Source organism: Podarcis filfolensis (assembly GCF_964270895.1).
Source record: "Podarcis filfolensis genome assembly, chromosome: 1".
NCBI classification, from domain to species: domain Eukaryota; kingdom Metazoa; phylum Chordata; class Lepidosauria; order Squamata; family Lacertidae; genus Podarcis; species Podarcis filfolensis.
The window spans coordinates 18,717,502-18,738,070 of NC_139604.1; the positions used below are offsets into that span (position 1 = coordinate 18,717,502).

Here is a 20,569-nt window from a genome sequence, read left to right on the forward strand (position 1 = left end):
TTCCCTGTAACCTCATTTCTTGCAGTGAGGGAACCACCAGAAGGCCCTTGGCGCTGGATCTGTGTCTGGGCTGAACGATGGCGGTGGAGACACTCCTTTAGGTATACAGTGGTACCTCGCTTTACATACACTTCAGGTTACAGACGCTTCAGGTTACAGACTCCGCTAACCCAGAAATAGTACCTCGGGTTAAGAACTTTGCTTCAGGATGAGAACAGAAATCGCACAGTGGCAGCGTGGCGGCAGCAGGAGGCCCCATTAGCTAAAGTGGTGCTTCAGGTTAAGAACAGTTTCAGGTTAAGAACGGACCTCCAGAACGAATTAAGTTCTTAACCCGAGGTACCACTGTATATGCAAAAAAACCCACCCAACTATTACATTGCCCGCCCCTGGCCCTTCTATTTTTGATGCCAGTGCAAAGGTTTGGGAGGGTCTACCAGTCCTGGTGGCTCCAGAACACTCTCCAGATTCATACATTTTGATATGGAATCGCTCCTGCCCATTTACGCAAGTCAAAGAGCAACCATGTTAAAAAGCTGTGGACGGTGGTGATCGAAATTCTGCTTTCTTATCTCGTCTTCCCTTATCCCTCTACAGTGGTACCTCAGGTTAAGTACTTAATTCGTTCCGGAGGTCCGTACTTAACCTGAAACTGTTCTTAACCTGAAGCACCACTTTAGCTAATGGGGCCTCCCACTGCTGCCGCGCCGCCGGAGCACGATTTCTGTTCTCATCCTGAAGCAAAGTTCTTAACCTGAAGCACTATTTCTGCGTTAGCGGAGTCTGTAACCTGAAGCATATGTAACCTGAGGTGCCACTGTATGTCTGTCTAGCATCTCTGTCTGTCTGTCTCGTCTTTTTGTCTCTTTCTCTCTCTCATAAGTCAGTTGGCAACAGTAGCAAGGCGAAGCAGCGGGCGATGCCAGCGGGGCGGAGGCCTGCTGAAGAAAGAGACCCCCGCTGAGACCAGCTTTCCCCAGGGCATCTCAGATCCTGGATGCAGCGCAGCTGACAGAGGAATATCCTCAATTTCCTTCTTTTGGCTGCAAACTGGCTTTGTTGATGTGTTGCTACAAAGAGACACTATCTAGATGGGACGAAACTGAGCGCACTTGGCAGTACTCCTCTGCCCTAACAATTGTTTTAATAGCTTAGGTTCGGCTGCCAATTCGTCTCCAGATGTCTTCTGAGTTCTGACATCCCTCCCAGTCATGTAGCTCCAGCCGAAAACTTTCATAATACTATTTCTGTCTATTCTCGTCTGCTTTGCTTACATTTTGCAATTATTTGTGTACATTGACCCCTTTCAGGGATTTCTTTTATTTTTATTTTTATTACTGTTTCTTTTGTTCTCCTCCCCACCCCACCCCTGTCCGCCTTCCATGTTTACACTTCAGCGTAGATGGACACAGATGGATGCTTCTGTACTTTTTATATTTTAAACGGAAGAGTTGCTTTTAATGCGGATAGCATGCAGAGTGCTTCCATTGAGCAAAGCTCGCAGAAACAGAAGCACGGGGTCTTATTTATGCAAGAGTTCACTTCCACTAGCGGCATCGTGCCTGAACTTTGAGATCTGTGGCGGAGCCTCTTCTGGTGTGCCCATCATCTAAGTCACCTAAGGTCATGGGGGAGAAGCTCTTCTCTTAAAATAGTAAAAAGGTAAAGGACCCCTGTGTGGCGATCACACAGAGTCTCTGGACGTTTCACCGTCTGTTGATCCCTGTGCCACCACTTTATTTCTCGCTGCCACCACCCAGGCCCTACCTGGGTAAAATACTGAGTCCAGTCAGGGTTAAATTGGAACATAAACTTCTGTTTATTTATTGCAGTTTAACAAGCGTGTGGTTTCATAAACGGTATCGGTCAATTACAATCATCTGGTCCTTATCCAGACCTATAACTTCCGCTACCTGCTCTTACTTACTAAACCACCTCTCAGATATTTACTTGTCTTCCTAGTTCCTAACTGTTCCTGACTCAGCTTATTTCACTACACTAACTTGACCTACCCACAGACTCTATCCCAATTCATTCCCACTCCAACCAACCACCCACCCAACTCCCAACAAACTCCTCCTTTGCCCCTCCCAGAGCTGGTTTTATAGTCCCTCTGACTCCACCCCCCTGGGTTCTGATTGGGTAACTTGTTTAACTATTTCACCTCCAGCACTCTCATATGTTAACGTCACACCCTGGATGGTTAAGTCCAGTCAAAGGGGAATATGGGGTTGCGGCATCCATCTCGCTTTCAGGCCGAGGGCGTTTGTCCACAGACAGCTTTCCAGGTCATGTGGCCAGCAGGACTAAACTGCTTCTGGTGCAATGGGACACCGTGACGGAAGCCAGAGTGCATGGCAATGCCATTTAGCTTCCTGCTGCAGCGGTACCTATTAATCTACTCACACTGGTGTGCTTTCGAACTGCTAGGTTGGCAGGAGCTGGGACAGAGCAACAGGAGCTCACCCTGTCACGCGGATTCGAACCGCCAACCTTCTGATCGTCAGGCCCAAGAGGCTCAGGGGTTTAGTCCACAGCACACCCGCTCTTCTCTATGGTAGCCTCACAGCTATGGCATTCCCTTCCTTTAGAACAGGAGTCAACAAACTTTTTCAGCAGGGGTCTGGTCCACTGTCCATCAGACCTTGTGGGGGGCTGGACTTTATTTTTTTTTTGGAGGGGGGAATGAACGAATTCCTATGCCCCACAAATAACCCAGAGATGCATTTTAAATAAAAGGACACATTCTACTCATGTAAAAACACGCTGATTCCTGGACTGTCCGTGCGCCGGATTTAGAAGGCGATTGGGCCGGATCCGGCCCCCGGGCCTTAGTTCGCCTACCCTTGCTTTAGACCTACCCCCATTTTTTTTTACAGCACAGCAGTCCCTGATAATGATGAGTCTCACTGTTCTGAACCTGTTTGCCTTTTCAGCCCATTATCTGAACTCAAATTCAGTCAGTTGCAGTTTGCGTTTTGTTAACGTTCTATGCTCTGGTGCTTTGCAAAAAGAATATTATTCTTATCGATTCTCCTGACAAGGTCGCGAGCGTTGCTCACGTAATGGCTATCACTGTTCACAGTATACTTCTGCTGCTTTTCAATGCCTGTCATTCAGTAGCCCCCATCTATATTCCCCCCAGGGGTATTGTAATTTGTCTGTCTTGTGGTACTACTTTAGTTTTGACATGCCGCTTTCTTCTTTCTACACTTTTAAGGAATTTAATGAGGCTTGTACGTGCAGTGGAACAAAGTGCTTTCTTTTACTGTTTTGCTGTTTTTACTCGGTCGTCTATCCTCAACTGTGTTGTGGACCCTAACTTGTTGCGGATCCTCCTTGGGAGGTCCGGAGGGTGGCAACACGAGAACGGGGCCTTCTCTACAGTGGCTCCCCATCTGTGGAATGCTCTCCCCAAGGACGTTTGCCTGGCACCTTCATTATACACCTTTAGGTGCCAGGCAAAAACATTCCTTTTCAACCAGGCCTTTGGTTGATCTGATTGACATCCTATACCCTTTTAAAATGTGGCTCTTTTCTGAGAGGGTGTTATTGGGTTGCTTTTATTTTGATTACAGTGGTACCTCGGGTTACAGACGCTTCAGGTTACAGACACTTCAGGTTACAGACTCCATTAACCCAGAAATAGTACCTCGGGTTAAGAACTTTGCTTCAGGATGAGAACAGAAATCGTGCGGTGGTGGAGGTGTGTTGGCAGCGGGAGGCCCCATTAGCTAAAGTGGTACCTCAGGTTAAGAACAGTTTCAGGTTAAGAATGGACCTCCAGAACGAATTAAGTTCTTAACCCGAGGTACCACTGTATATATATATATATATATATATATATATATATATATATATATTGTGGTTTTTATGTTGATCTTTTCTGTGAACCGCCCTGGTATACGGCAGTATATAAATTCTAATAATTCTAATCATCATCATCAACAACAACAACTTACAAATAATAATTACAAATAGGGGAGCCACTAGGGGGCGCATCGGAAGATGGCTGACAATAACATCTCTCTGACCCACACGAGGTAATTTGGAGGCTATGATGGGAGTAATTAGCCTCCCTAACCCCCCCAGGATGGTGGGGGGGACTGCCCTTGCCTGCTGTGCCCTATACCAACCCCGAATTTGTGGGGATGGGGGCACTAGGCACAAAGCCCTCCTGTGGGATTTCGGCACTCCTGGACGCCGTCCCTGATTTGCGCCGCTAGTTGCAAGAACTTCAAAAGAAACAATTTGGAGAAGCGAATGCACATATTTCAAGGAAGAAGACTGCTAACAGAAGAGATCTCTGATAAAACAAGACAAGAATAAAACATGAGAAGATACGCCAAGACACGGTACGGCAAATGACTGATGGGAAAAAACTTTCCTTTATTTCCTTATGTGATTAAACAAGAATCCCCTCCCCTCACGAGTCAGAAATGTCGTTTTAAGGACTTAAGCTGTGGATTTAAGGCTGTGTGGAGATAAACTTTTGAACCAAAGCATGTTTTAAGAAGAGCGTGGAATGTATAAGAGCTTTGGAATGACGCAGTTAAAAATGCCGTTGCCATATTGGGAAGTTCTGTCGGAGGTCTTGAGTCTGGGAGGAGAAAGAGAGAAATAGAGCTGTTTATATATTGTGGGTTAAACTCCTCAGAGGGACTTAAGAGCGACAGATGTGCGAGATTATGATGGAAAGAGCGATGTTATCTATGAAGGAGATGATATATGGAAACCATCTCGATTTGAGGATTGGAAGAACGGAAAATTCACACAAGATTATTATTATTATTGGTGTTTATCGGTTTAAGGAGACTATCAGAAGAGATCATAAAGAAAAAAGAGAAAATATATAAACAAGACGTGAAGTGGAAACAGCAAGATAAGATTGGATAAAATTATGAACTCTGTTTGGACTGATTTGGACTGATTTGGACATTAACGCAGCAGCAAGAAGATGATCAGAATCCCCCTTCGGATCTTGAAATATGGGTCCCTCCAACAAAATTTAAAATTCGGTGTTGTAATTCAGAATTTATGTGATGTGATTTAATTTGATGTGATTGGCCGGTTAATAAAAATTATTTTTTTAAAAAAATAATCTTTACCATGAGTGTCCACTTGTTAGGGTTTGAGTCTTGTTTTAAATAATTGCTGCCTTTGTGTTTTCAATTGTTTTTCAATTCTTTTATGCAGAAATCACCTTGAGATGGTGGTTTAGAATGTGATCAATAAATTGATTGTAGTAATAATTAAGAGCCCACTCCATCACATGCATGGAGTGCAACCTTCAGTTGCAGGGGTGTGTCCTTGTATGTTCACAAACACACACCAGAAGCATATATGGAATTGTGGGGAGTGGACTGTAAGCAATGAAGTCAGAGGGAAATGAAATACAAAATGGGCAGATAGTGACTATTCAATTAGAGCTGGAATGTAGGAACTGAGTAAGTTACTTAGGGTGTAGACGAACGTAAGTTTGTGAGTAATATTGGTATTATTTATTGTGTCTCCAGTCGGCTTGTCTTAGAATTCCAGCAGAATTCTCTCAGTCAGTCCTTGGTTGGCCTTTGCACTCTATATAACATGCCAAGAAGTAGCACATCTACATGGAAGTAAATCACACTAAGTTCACTCATTAGTATGTGCGTTTCAGATTGCAGCTGTAGTCAACTATGACTACGCTATCCTTAAATATGTAACACTGAATTTTGGTTGCAGACTGTTCTTCCGAATTTTCTGAATTATTGCTCTGAAACTTTTGACAGCCTTTCGGAGATTAAATGTTTGTGTGTGTGGTTTTTGTGTGTGTGTTCTTGTCTGTCAAGTGTGCCACCATTTATTGGCCCGTAAAAGAGGTTTTCATTTCTTAAAAACACCAGGATATGGGATAACCTTTACGTATAGGTTTCCCATATTTCAAAAAGTGAAAACCAGAACACCCTGAAAGTTGTTGAGCATCTTTTGGACAAAAACATAATTTTCCAATTGATTTGCCTAAGATCTGCCACTTTTCGGAAATTCCTCCCAGACATCAATTCCACCTTTGAAGTCCTGATAATGTCCACGAAAATCCAGATGTATGGCAACCCTATTTATGTAACAATTTGCCTCTTATGATCTGGATCATTTTTTTAAACACTGACCTATTCTGTGCTGCAGTATGTGAACATAGTCAGATATGCATAATCAGTACAGATTGGCAGCTTTACATTCTTAAAATGCTATGGCCCTGATCCACGTCCAGTTACAAGCATATTGCCTTACGTATTAGTCAACTTTGGATGGGGATATACATTCCCATCCATATCAAGAGACACATCCAGGTTCTCCCTAACCAATGGGGCCCATATGAGTATGGTAATGTGGACACAAATGGAAACACAGATGTTTAACTGCATCTGGCATTGGTTGTTCAGCATCATTGGCTCCCACTGTCCACATCTGGCTCTTCCTTTGCTCAATCAGAACACCATATTGCTAACATGCAGTCACAGCTAAGTGGACCTGCCAAATCCCAGTGTGCTTTTGGGAACCTCAGAGATCTTTTTCTTAGTTCTAGATCAGGGGTGGGGAACCTATTGCCCTCCAGATGTTGTTTGATTCCTCCAGATGTTGTTTGACTCCAAGTCCCATCAGCCCTAGTCCTTTATCTTTGTCCAGCAACAAGTCCCCCACCCTCGTCAAGTCTGTAAAGAGAACACGGACATACTCTATGGAAAGATGTTGTAATGGGAAGACTGTTCTGCACAATACAGTGGTACCTCGAGTTAAGAACTTAATTCGTTCTGGAGGTCCATTCTTAACCTGAAACTGTTCCACTTTAGCTAATGGGGCCTTCTGCTGCTGCCGTGCCGCCAGAGCACGATTTCTGTTCTCATCCTGAAGCAAAGTTCTTAACCCGAGGTACTATTTCTGGGTTAGCAGAGTCTATCTATCTATCATCTATCTATCATCATCTATAGATCATCATCTATCTATCATCTATCTGTCATCATCTCTCTATCTATCATCCATCGATCTATCATCTATAAATGCTTTGTGTGTCCGCTTCTAACCTTCCCCTTTCTGAACTTGATTTATTGGTGTGTGTGCGTGTGGCTTTTTTTGTAAATCTACCAAAGAATTAAATCAAATCAGGATTAAGGAGCTTTCTCAGGAGGGCGTGTGAGCTGTGCCCCAATGGTGTTGTGCTGGTGACACTAACCCTTTTGGTAGGAAATGCTCTGTGGGGTGGGGTGAGGACACCAAAAATAGGGGGTGGGATCAAGGAGGGTCATTTGCGAGTGAGAAATGTGCCTATTTTCATCTGAGGAATTTTAATGGGTGTGCACTTCTGGATGTGCTCTGTAGCCTCTTCTGGTGTCAGGCTTCGGGGAATTGGCTTCCTCCCCTCCCTCCCCCCGTGGCAGATAAGAAGATCAAAGAAAGGAACGTCTTACCAGTTAGAAACTTTTATAACCGCAGTGAGAGAACAGAGAACACATCTCCTAGAAATGGCGGTGCTCCCAATTAAGGCTTACACGGCTTCCGTCCCTATTAAACTACATTACTCCTACATCTTGTAATCTGAGCTTGTACCCCCTGCACCAACATTTCTGAGCTCTTTGTGTCTTTGGGGAAGGGGGGTGAATGCTGTCCAGAGATTGTGAATCTGTTAACTCCTTCTCTCTTAGTGTGTATTCTGCTAGTTGTTCCCCATCCAGTATTTCCCAGCTTCTGCCTTCTGAACCATGCCCTTCTGCAAACCGCTGTTCCAAATCTATACTGTCCTCCTGCTCCTGGGAAGATTCAGGATCATGATCGGGGGAGGGGGTGGCTCCCACCATTCTCCCTCAGTGCAGCCCTCCTCAGCACAGACCCTGACATCTGGAGACCAAGCCCTCCTTCAGTTTCACGTATGCCATGCAGCATCACAGGGATGGTTGTAGCCGCAGGTAAATCGGTCTTCCATTATTGGAAAGATACATCTCCGAGTGAGTTTTAGAATAGCTCTTTCATCACATGGCGGCTTGACGCAGAATACCGTCTCATTTTCTGTGCTGATGGATCCAGAAGCACTCGGACTGCCGGCTGCATCTGTGAATATCCCACTCCATCAGCACTGAGAGGAAGCTGAGGATAAACGATAGGCCGTTACCTTTAAATAAATGAAAAAATTGGCTCGCACTATCCCGGAGGAAGTCAATGTAGGAGAGCTTTTAGTGTTCTCGTCACATGGGAAGAACGTTGGGCGCTATTTCTTTTTCAAGGCCATCAAGGCCGTTGATGATGAAAGCTTTGTTGTAATGTTTCCACCACAGTCTGGAAAATTTTCTCAATTTCAGAAGGCTGCCAAGTTAGCAGCTGCGAGCAAATGTGCTGGCAAGTGGAATTTTATGTTGCTGTTGGATAACAGGAAGCACAAATGCATCTCTTAGCAGAAGTGAGGCTGAGGTGGGCCAATTCAGAGCTTGTAAGGTTGCCGTATTTCAAAAAGTAAAAACCAGGACACACCGGAAGCTTTTTTTAGGAAGATCCCCAAATTGTTGAGTTGTGTGGTTTTTTGTTTTGTTTTTTACAAAAACGCCAAAACCCCCACAATCTTTCTATTGACTTGCCTAAGATCCAGGACTAAGCGCTGCCTTTCGGAAATTCCCACCGGACGTCAATTCTGCCTTTGAAACTGAGGCACATAGTTGAGTCAATCATAGTTTCAGCTGATCATCTAAAACCCAGCCCAGTGACTTAACTATGATTTATTAACCACAAACAAACCACACTCATAAGCCAAGACTGGTTTGTTGTTGGTTTATAACATTACTTAACCTTCACCATAGCTCAGTATTGCACACAAACGAGGCCAGAATCTGGGTTTTCTTTCCTAGTTTTGTTTACCACCAGCTAGTCTAACCCAAAGGTAAAATCTCCTTATTCCTCATGGCATAGTCGTGAAATGTAGGGAAACAATGCTATTGTAAAGGTGAACACAGACTGATCCAACCTTTAACAGTCAATTCATTTTTCTCCTGCTGAGGGTGTGCTCTGTGTTACATCCACTTGGCTACTGTTTTTAGATGACTATCGGAGGGTATGGGTTTCAAAATAAATAAATGAGGGATGTCATGGGTTTGGGGTGGTGCATTTGAAGTCCTCTCTATAATTCAAACCCTGGCTTTCCTCACCTTTGCTCCGCTAGTCACAAGCATATCTTTCTCTGAATCCGGTGCTGACCCATACAAGCTTCCAGCTTTTAAAATAATTAATCAGACACCCAGCATGCTTAGGCATTCAAATGTTTTTTCAGCACCTCTTTTGGCAAGCCAGTCAGTCCCTCTCCCCTGCCTGCCCAGTAAGCATACTGGAAATCCTGCTTCAGGGTGGAGGAATAACTATGTGATTGTTTGTATACCTTACTGGAAAGGAGAGGTGTGGCAGGAGATCCAACTTGGGCCCCAGGTTATGCCCAGTGTGCGTGATGTCATGGTGTGATGTCATAACATGATGTCATGATGCTGCGCCCCCTGCCAAGACCTCGGAACCTGACTTTCAGTGGCACCGGAAGTCAGGTTCCAAGGTCTAGGAAGACCTCAGAAAGCATCTCCAGGGCCTCAGGGATGCTATCCGAGGCCTTGCAAGACCTCGGAAGTTGGGGGGGCTGCAGTGCGGGTGCTGAGCACTCACAATGAATTTTTTGTGGGTGTTCAGGCACCCAGAGCCCCCTATACTTGGTGCCCCTGCATTGTGGCTGGCTGACCCATGTGGCAGTCGGCGCTCTGCACAGTTAGCTTTAGCTGGAAAGAGGAAGAACTGCTGAGCTCAGTTCTCTGAGGAAGATTGTGCATTCAGCCAAAAAATGGTGCCTGAAGGCTCACCGCTCAAAATATGTATACACCCACTGAATATTAACACATGTGGCACTGTGGGTTAAACCACAGAGCCTAGGACTTGCCAATCAGAAGGTCGGCACTTCAAATCCCCGCAACGAGGTGAGCTCCCATTGCTCGGTCCCTGCTCCTGCCAACCTAGCAGTTCGAAAGCACATCAAAGTGCAAGTAGATAAATAGGTACCGCTCTGGCGGGAAGGTAAACGGCGTTTCCGTGCGCTGCTCTGGTTCGCCAGAAGCAGCTTAGTCATGCTGGCCACATGACCCGGAAGCTGTACGCCGGCTCCCTAGATTGCGGGATCTTGAGCTCTGTCTCCAGTCAGTTGATTCCATCCATATTGTTGCTGCGCCAACGTCCCATCCGATGTTTCGTTTGCTCCGCTTCGACTTTCCCACAGATGGAGTGCTCCGCCTAAATCTCAGGAGGGATTGGCAACTCGCATAGATTTCTTGGATGAAAAATGTGTCCGTTGTTGATTTTCGGCTTCGTGCACTTCAATATTCAGGAGAAATGTTGTTACTTTGCGTTGTCAGGTAGAGCGACAGGGTGGAGTAACGCTAAAGGATGTGTGTGTGTGTGTGTGTGTGTGTGTGGAAATCTGCTTGTACTTAAGAAGAATGCTAATTGGACTTCAGGGGCCAAGTCTAAGAAGCAGCAGACTTTCTCACGGCCACGCCTTAAGCATCTTTGCCCAGCTCAAATTCACCCCAGCATTGTGCCTGCTTTTCAGAGACTGACGCTGGCATTCTTCGTCAAACGTGTAGTGAAGAAAATACTCTGTGTGCTGTGCACACATGCCTGTATTCATTGGTCAATTAGCTATTCCCCCCCCCTCCCTGGACTGTACCAATTTAGACTGCAGGATGAAGAAAGCATGTTTGAATTCACTCTTCCACTTGGGACTCATTGCCCGTGGAATAGCAGTACGTCGTGGGGTGTGTTTTAACCGAGTCTTCCTTGTTGCGTTTGTAGTCTGGGAGCATTCAAATATGCAGCCTTCCACCTGCAATTAGTACAGTCTGGGGGCTGCTTGATCCTGCATGTTGCAGAAATGGGACCCAATGCAGAAAGACAGTGCAAACAGTGTCCTCCGTAATTCACCCGAGTGTGAGTAGCCAAAGTACAGCTGAGACCATCTGGGCATTTGTCCTGTAATTATTCTGCAATTAGTGCCACAAAATGTCCTTTTTCTGTAACATCTTTTTCCTTAAATGGGGAACCTGTGGCCTGCTAGGTGTTGCCGGACTGCAACTCCAATCTTCCCTGACTGATTGGAATGCAGGTGGCAACTCCCAAGAGACAGCAATCTACTTACAGAATTAAAAACTGGCAGTGATCTACCCCCATTTTGGGGGGTTTCAGGTCAAAGTTGTTACCTTTTTTGGGAAGGAAGGCCCTTTTTTGGGGGGGGGGGGTTCAGTTCAAAGTTGTTTTATTAGTTTGGGGAGAAAAAGAGGAATAGCAACCATAGCTGTCAACCTTCCCTTTTTTTTGCGGGAAATTCCCTTATTCCAGCACCGTTTCCCGCTGCTATCCCGGATTGTTAGATATCCCGTACTGTTCCCGGGACAGGTGAGGCTGCTGATCCCTTATTTTCAAGGCTGGTGCTCCCTTATTTTCAAATCTGAAAGTTGACAGCTATGACAGCCACTCACCAGCAGATCGCAGGGGAAGCAAACAGCCTCACTGAGTAAACTCCATCTTCCATTCTGCAGATCATGAAACAATGGAGAGCAGGGCAAGGGGGCAGGGCCAGATTCTATTTTACCAACGCTAAGGTAAGGGACCCAGTGATTGACCGTGATCTACCAAAACCTCTTCCGGCAGATTGCAATTGACCTGTTGGACATCCCTGGTATAAACCACTGAGCCACTTGGGCTTGCTGATCAGAAGGTGGCCGGTTCGAATCCCCACGATGAAGCGAGCTCCCATTGCTCTGTCCCAGCTCCTGCCAACCTAGCAGTTCGAAAGCACACCAGTTTGAAAGATAGGGACTGCTGTGGCAGGAAGGTAAAGGGTGTTTCCGTGCGCTCTGGTTTCCATCACGGTGTCCTGTTGCTCCAGAAGCTGTTTAGTCCTGCTGGCCACATGACCCGGAAAGCTGTCTGTGGACAAACACCGGCTCCCTTGGCCTTAAAGCGAGGTGAGCGCTGCAACCCCATAGTCGCCTTTGACTGGACTTAACCGTCCAGAGGTCCTTTACCTTATCTTTACCTTCCCTGACCATTAGCCAATGCTGGCCACGTCTCTGAAGCAGCTTGCCTAGTGGGTTAGAGTGAAGTTCTTGCTTCCAAGAGATCGTGTTGTTACTGCTTGCTGGGAGGGGGGATGGGAATAGTGTGTGGTCGGGGCTGTGTGGATGCCCAAGCAGGAATACCAGATTGGTTCCACCAAGGCACCCGCACGTCTCCAGCCATTCTGCCATCTCAGCTGAGTGCCACCTCTGTTCAGCAGCAGCAACACGACTGCCAGGAAGCTTGTATTGTGGCTCTGTTCTGTTATGATGGCATGGAATCTGCTTCCACAGCACAGGAGGTAGCAATAGGGTCCAGAAGCAGTTCTGGAGACAAACCGACATGTCATGTTGCAATGTCAGTCACCAGATAGTAGGAATGTAGAAAAGCTGGCATTTCTCCGGGAGAATGACCGGATTCGCAAATAAAAGGCAGATCCCTGCAGGTAACGTAATCCTTTAATCCCTCACTTAAGGTTGTTAATCCTTTGTAACATTTGCTGTTGCTTTGGGTTAAGTGAAGAGGCTTTCCTTTAACATGGGAAGAGTCACGGAAGATAAAAGAGAGCTGGTTGCAATAGTTGTACTTACATGTTTATGGAAGCCACCTCAAGGTGTGAACTTAGGTTGTGGCCTTGTTAAACCAGGGGTAGGCAACCTAAGGCCCAGGGGCTGGATACGGCCCAATCGCCTTCTAAATCCAGCCTGCGGACGGTCCAGGAATCAGCGTGTTTTTTACATGAGTAGAATGTGTGCTTTTATTTAAAATGCATCTCTGGGGCATAGGAATTTGTTCACTCCCCCCCCCCAAAAAAATATATAGTCCAGCCCACCACATGGTCTGAGGGACGGTGGACCAGCCCACGGCTGAAAAAGGTTGCTGACCCCTGTGCTAAACAGAGGCCAGGGTTGCTCAGAGCTGGATGGGGTACCTGCTTCTCCAGAGGTTGCTGGATTATATCTCTTTCTTTCACACCATTGGGCGTAAAGAGTCACAACAATATTTGGAGAGCCACCAGCATAGGAGAAATGATTGCATAAGCCACAATGTATTTAAGGTTGTTACATTTAGGAGAACCAGGTTGCAATGAGTCTGTGGTCTCATTCCATCAAGCCGAGATCTTTACAATTTTTAGAAAACTATCAGATGTGTTCAGTATTATTTTTCTGCCAAAAACATTCTCCTTTGTCTTTGTCAGGTTCGATGACAGCGCAGTGCATCATATTCATCTATGACTAATGCTAATTCTCATAATTCCATTATTGAAGATGTAGGTGGGGAATTAAATTGAAGGCAGACAGCAAAAAAATTAGAAGGTTATTTTCAGCAAACGCGGAGGTCTGTAAGGGGGAAGCTTTGATCCCTGGCATCTTCAGGTAAGGCTGGGATATGCCGTGAAACTTTAGAGAATGCTTTCTGAGCTAGATGGACCAACAGTCTCACTCAGTCACTGTGGACCAGTTATTACCGTATTTTTCACTCTATAGGACGCACTTTCCCCCCTCCAAAAATTAAGGGGAAATGTGTGTGCGTCCTATGGAGCGAATGCAGGCTCCTTGGCTTCAGCGATAGCAACGCAAAGCCTCCGAAGCGCAGAGGGAGCGCTCCCTCCGTGCTCCAGAGGCTTCGCATTGCTTTCGCTGAAGCTTGGAGAGCAAGAGGCGTCGGTGTGCACCGACCCCTCTCACTCTCCAGGCTTCAGGGATAGCCGCCTGAAGCCTTTGGAGCGCAGCATGAGTTCCCGCTGCGTTCTGGAGGCTTCAGGTTCCTTTTGATGAAGCCAGGAGAGTCTTGCTCTCCCGACTTCCGCAAAAGGAACCTGAAGCCTGAGGAGCGCAGCGGGAACTTGCGCTGCGCTCGGAAGGCTTCAGGGATAGCCGCGCGCAGCCCCTCCGGCAGGGAGAGGTTGCGCGCAGCCTATACGCTGCTCTTTGGGGCTGGGGGGGGGGAATAAGATTTTTTTTCTTGATTTCCCCCTCTAAAAACTAGGTGCGCCCTATGGTCCGGTGCACCTTATGGAGCAAAAAATACGGTAACTGGGGGATCTCACAAGTACAGAGATTATAATAATAAATACAAATGTTGCATTGCATGAACTAGAACTGGAATGTTGGAAGGAATGAGAGGAGTCCCCCCCCCCCGGGAACTGCCTTTGCTTTCACTAAGAGCTAGTTTACTAGAGCATCAAGTGATAAATAAATGAGTTGTCCATGAGTTGTTAAGAGATCAGATGTCTCCAGTAGCCTGTCGTATTCATACACTCTTTTGCAGTGGATTCATAAGCTCTCACAACATAGTGCAAGCCATCAGGTCACTTGTGTTATTTCATTGGGCATGAATCCCATGATTGAACCTTGAAACATTCTTGTCTACAGGGGCCATTTGGTGAAAGTCTGGAAAACCAGTACATTTGCTGCCTTTTTTCCCACTTGTGGTGTGTTTGTTTGCAGAGTGGCGGCTCTAATCTATGGTTTATGAGGACACCACATTAATTTCATTGCACCGCACATTACGCTTGAGTACTTTCAGGGCAAACCAAACAACACAACGATGCTTTTATCCTTGCTTAGGTTTATTTGAGAGCAGGGCAGTTAAATCATGATCAGCAGATATGACAGTATGTTTCCATAATTCAGTCTGAGCTCTACTGCTCCCTTAGTCACATTCAACCATTTGCTATCTGATTGGATTAGTATCACTGGCATTATGGGTGGCAAAGAACACTATTTTGATATGACTGGTGCAGCAGAAAAATAACATATAAAAGCCATCAATTTCAGTGAATTCGGAATTTATGATATTTCACTGTTTCTCAAACACGCAGTGCTATTTTTCCAGAAAAAGAGGTGCCGAAACTCACCATGAATGCTCCCGTCATTCTCTTAGAATGGCAATGGCGCCCACCTGAGAGGTGCTAGCAAGTCCTGGCCCTGCTCACCCATGATTTCTTTATCTTAAGAATAAGAAAATCTAATTTCTTGCACTTTCAAGGCCCTGAGAGTGTTCCTAATAAGCATGTACAGTGGTACCTCGGTTAAGAACTTAATTCGTTCTGCAGGTCCGTTCTTAACCTTAAATTGTTCTTAACCTGAGGTACCACTTTAACTAATGGGGCCTCCCACTGCTGCCAGCACACGATTTCTGTTCTCATCCTGAAGCAAAGTTCTTAACCAGAGGTACTATTTCTGGGTCAGCGGAGTCTGTAACCTGAAGTGTCTGTAACCTGAGCTACCATTGTAGTCAGTACCACTCAGTTTCATTTTGGCTCTGAAATCCTAAAGACAGCAGATCAGCTCTTCCGTCAAATTACTGAGGGACCACATCTCAAACAGAAACGAGTGTAGGCATGTATTGCCCTTTCACTTTCTAATTACAGAGTTAGTTACAACAGACAAGCAAGCAAAGTTGGGGAAAGTGGTAAAGCTAATAGCAACTCCAGGCAGTGCTGCAAAAGACTCTGGGCTGAACCCCCAGAGAGCCACTGCAAGTCTGTACAGACAGTGCAGATGTACCCTTTGTCAGACTCTGTACAGTGGTGCCTTGGTTTAAGAACAGCTTACCGTATTTTTCACTCCATAAGACGCACCTGACCATAAGATGCGGCAAGTTTTTAGAGGAGGAAAGAGGGAAAGCCCCGTTTTTTGGGAATCAGCTCACAGTTGTGCAGCTTCTTTTGCAAAGGGGAAAAGCCCCGTTTTTTTGAGGGGGTCAGCTTAAAGTTGTTGAGCTTACTTTGCAAAGGGAAAAAATCCTGTTTTTATGGGGTTCAGCTCACAGTTCTGCAGCTCCTTTAGGAAAGGAAAGGGAGCCATTTCTACAGTTTCCAGACAGATAATCTCATCAGCCAGTCACATGTCGCTGGGGAAACAAACAGCCTCCATCTGCAGAACATTCAACAATGGAGGCCTGGGCAAGGGAGCAGGGCCAGAAAGGGAGCCAGTGGTCGACCACACATTCGCTCCATAAGACGCACTGACATTTCCCCTTACTTTTTAGGAGGGAAAAAGTGTGTCTTATGGAGTGAAAAATACGGTAGTTTATGAACAACTTGGATTAAGAATGCTGCAAACCCAGAAGTAGGTGTTTTGGTTTGTGAACTTTGCCTTGGAAGCAGAACATGTTCCGCTTCCTGTTGAGTGTGTTCCATTTGTAAATTGAGTCCCCCGCTGCTATGGGAAAGCATGCCTTGGTTTAAGAATGCTTTGGTTTAAGAACGGACTTTCGGAACTGATTAAGTTCGTAAACCAAGGTACCACTGTACAGTCATACCTCGTGTTGCATCCGCTTCATGTTGCATCTTTTCGCGGTACATCCCGCGGCAACCCAGAAGTACCAGAATGGGTTACTTCTGGGTTTCGCCACTCTCACATGCACAGAAGTGCTAAATCACACTTTGCGCATGCGCAGAAGCACCAAATCACGCCACATGCCTGTGCATACTCACCGCTCCGAGTTGCGGGCATTTCACGTTATGGACGGGCCTCCAGAACGGATCCTGTTTCTAGCACGAGGTACCACTATATTAGGCAGATTGCTATGTTCCTAAACTAGTGACATTTGAAGAGGGACGCAGGTGGTGCTGTGGTCTAAACCACTGATCCTCTTGGGCTTGCCGATCAGAAGGTCAGTGGTTCAAATCCGTGGTACAGAGTGACCTCCCATTGCTCTGTCCCAGCTCCTGCTGACCTAGCAGTTCGAAAGCTCACCAGTGTGAGTAGATAAATAGGTAGCGCTGCGGCGGAAAGGTAAACTTGTTTCCATGTACTCTGGTTTCCGTTACGGTGTCCCGTTGTGGCAGAAGCAGTTTAGTCATGCTGGCCACATGACCCGGAAAGCTGTCTGTGGACAAACACCGGCTCCCTCGGCCTGAAAGCGAGATGAGCGCTGCAACCCCATAGTCACCTTTGACTGGACTTAACCGTCCAGGAGTCCTTTATCTTTACTTTTTTTTTTACGTATGAAGATGTACCCATAGGGACACCTATTCCTTATAAAAAATGCATTTAATTGAGAAAAAAAGAAAAAAGAAAAAGCACTGAATTGAATAAGGGTCCTTTCCAGTCAAGCTGGAACGGCATTTGCCCACTTTTGATGTCAGCCCTTGCAGAGAGCATCCCTTGACTTTATACAGACATCTGATTCCCCTTTGATATTTGCAGATGCATGTCTGAATTGAAAAACCCATCACATTTCTTTCTGTACGGATGTTTGCTTATTCCTCTTTCCTTGGTCCTGCTTTTAACTGTGCTTGTGTTGTGATCAGTTTCTACTTTAGCGAAGTTCTCTCATTTCTTATTAAGGCTGTCCAGGTTTTGGCATCAATGCAAAGCATTTTACTACAGAGCGAGCGCATTTCTGCTTTGCTAAGTGCACTTTGCAAGGCACATTTCCTTTGATGCAGCAAGCTTGATTATCGAGCATAAAGCAAGCTTTGCAGAATCTAGGCTAGTGCTGTGTACTCCATTTTCTAGAAAGTAGTCTTCTCTTAGGAAAGAGGCTTATTTTTTTCTGCCTCCTCGTGACACTTTTTTTAAAAAATAGAATTTTGGTGGTTCCAGAGTTCTTGTTTATTAATTTAATGGTGTATATAACACTTGCAAATGGGATGCGGGTGGCGCTGTGGGTTAAACCACAGAGCCTAGGACTTGCCGATCAGAAGGTCAGCGGTTCGAATCCCTGCAACGGGGTGAGCTCCCGTTGCTCGGTCCCAGCTCCTGCCAACCTAGCAGTTCGAAAGCACGTCAAAGTGCAAGTAGATAAATAGGTACCGCTCCGGCGGGAAGGTAAACGGCATTTCCGTGTGCTGCTCTGGTTCGCCAGAAGCGGTTTAGTCATGCTGGCCACATGACCCGGAAGCTGTACGCCAGCTCCCTCGGCCAATAAAGCGAGATGAGCGCCGCAACCCCAGAGTCGGTCACGACTGGACCTAATGGTCAGGGGTCCCTTTACCTTTACCTATAACACTTGCAGACCCTCCAAGTGTGCCTGTTTTCCAGGGACAGTCCTAGATTTACAGGAACCATCTTGGTTTCTGAGTTGATCCTGGAATGTCCGACTTTTCCTTAGGACGTCCCTATTTTCATCGGGAAAATGTTGAAAGGTATGGAGTTACTGGACCCCTGATCCAAAGAGAGAAGTAACTACACAACTTTTAGAAGACATCTGAAGGCAGCCCTGTATAGGGGAGTTTTTTGTTTTATTATGTTTTTATATATGTTGGAAGCCGTCCCTCACTTCATCGGTGAATTGTTGGAGGTTATGCACTTGCATGGTAAAATAGCTTCTAACGAGTTTACAAGTATAAAATACGACGTAACTAAAATGCATAAGTAAATGCATAAGTTCATAATTAAAATACAATAAAAGAATTCCATCAAAGGAATGAAAGCACCTGCAATTGAAAAATGCAATAAAGCAAATCAATTTAATGATGATGATGATAACAACAACAATAGTACTATTTACAACACATAAAAAATTGTAAAGCATTAGACATTCTTCTTCTTCTTCATTCGTAGCTGAGTAAGATTGTCTTCCATAAACACGGTTTTAACAGTGAGTCCGCAAGTGACTGTGGAGGCCAATTGTGAATCCACATGTCCTTCCACAGTGGGGACATTGGTTTCTGGGCGGGAGTTGATCACGGTGTGGATATGCTAGGTGTGCCTTCCTCTTAGCATGTTTCTCCCCTTCGTCCTGCGTTCGAGCGTCTTCAAAGCCCATGACACCTTTGGTAAAGGCTGTTCTCCAATTGGAGCGTTTGCAGGCCAGTGTTTCCCAATTGTTGGTGTTTATACTACATTTTTTTAGATTTGCCTTGAGAGAGTCTTTAAACCCCTTTTGTTGACCACCAGCATTACACTTTCTATTTTTAAGTTCGGAATAGAGTAGTTGCTTTGGAAGATGATAAATTTACCAATACAGGGTTGCCTAACAATTAATAAAAACAAGTAGGGCACAAGTTCAGGGGAATGCTTGCTTCTAAACAGGTGGATCTACAAGAGCCGGAGTGTTAATACCAATTGTTGTTGTTTTTAGTGTCCGACTCTTCGTGACCCCATGGACCAGAACACACCAGGCACTCCTGTCTTCCACTGCCTCCCGCAGTTTGGGCAAACTCATGCTGGTAGCTTTGAGAACACTGTCCAGCCATCTCATCCTGTGTCCCTTTCTCCTTGTGCCCTCCATCTTTCCCAACATCAGGGTCTTTTCCAGGGAGTCTTCTCTTCTCATGAGGTGGCCAAAGTATTGGAGTCTCAACTTCAGGATCTGTCCTTCCAGTGAGCACTCAGGGCTGATTTCCTTCAGAATGGATAGGTCTGATCTTCTTGCAGTCCATGGGACTACCGATAGGAAGTGATGAAATTCCACAATACTGGTTCACCAGCAAGAAAGGCTTGCAGTCTTCGGGTGTTTTCGGCCATTCTGCTTGCATGCAGAATCCAACATGGGTGCAGGGAAAGTGTGATGAGCTTCACCTCCTTGCTCTCCCTCCCCCATTGACCCCCAACTCAGAGAGGGAGGCAGAGATGGGTGTTTGTGTTTGGACTCATGTCCACTTCTCCCCGCTCCTCACTTGCATCTTGACTTTGCACGCAAGTAAAATGCCCGAAGAGAACTTTTCGGTCAGATGATATGATGATGAGATGCTATCTCTTCAGAAACGAGCTTCTTTGGTTTCCCAGATATTTTGCCCAGTAATGAATGTGTGTTGCCTTTAGGAAGAGCGAGCGTTTTCAAAATGTGTTCTTTCAAGCATGACAATGCATTTCTTTTCTAGCAGGGCTTTGTTTGAAATAGGGTGTTGCTTTCTTGCTTCTTCTTTTTTGGCACCAGGTTGCGCAGGAAAGAAAGTTATTTTAAATGTCCATTGAGGACATGTTTTTAAAACAGGAAAAAACACGGCGCTGAGTTGATAATAGTTTGCCGCAAAAGGTTAACCCAGTTTAAATGGGTTTGCCATCTCTAGGAGATGGAACATGATGTTCTAAGCCAGTTCTCAGTTCAGAGCCATACAGCGCAGGAAAGTAGAGGGCTACTTTGTGGAATTCTGGACCTGTTTTAAAGCACATCTTTGTTCATTTTCCACCTGTGTGAAATAAATCTAAAAGTAAAGGGACGCGGGTGGCGCTGTGGGTTAAACCACAGAGCCTAGGACTTGCCGATCAGACGGTCGGCAGTTTGAATCCCCGCAACAGGGTGAGCTCCCGTTGCTCGGTCCCAGCTCCTGCCCACCTAGCAGTTCGAAAGCACGTCAAAGTGCAAGTAGATAAATAGGTACTGCTCCGGCGGGAAGGTAAACGGTGTTTCCGTGCGCTGCTCTGGTTTCGCCAGAAGCGGCTTAGTCATGCTGGCCACATGACCCGGAAGCTGTACGCCGGCTCCCTCGGCCAATAAAGCGAGATGAGCACCGCAACCCCAGAGTCCGCGACTGGGCCTAATGGTCAGGGGTCCCTTTACCTTTACC

General features: G+C 45.8%; 1 protein-coding gene across 5 annotated transcripts in view; it reads left to right on the forward strand.

Annotated features, from left to right (window-relative positions):
* CALCRL (calcitonin receptor like receptor) overlaps positions 1 to 20,569 on the forward strand; it is a 93,514-nt gene that overhangs the window by 29,897 nt on the left and 43,048 nt on the right. Inside the window, exon 1 of one of the 5 annotated variants that reach the window (XM_083630837.1) lies at positions 13,357 to 13,478. The exons of the other annotated variants lie outside the window; for them this stretch is intronic. The gene's annotated coding sequence lies outside the window, so the exon portion shown is untranslated. Of the gene's footprint in view, positions 1 to 13,356; positions 13,479 to 20,569 lie in introns of those variants that run through there. 5 annotated transcript variants of the gene reach the window in all.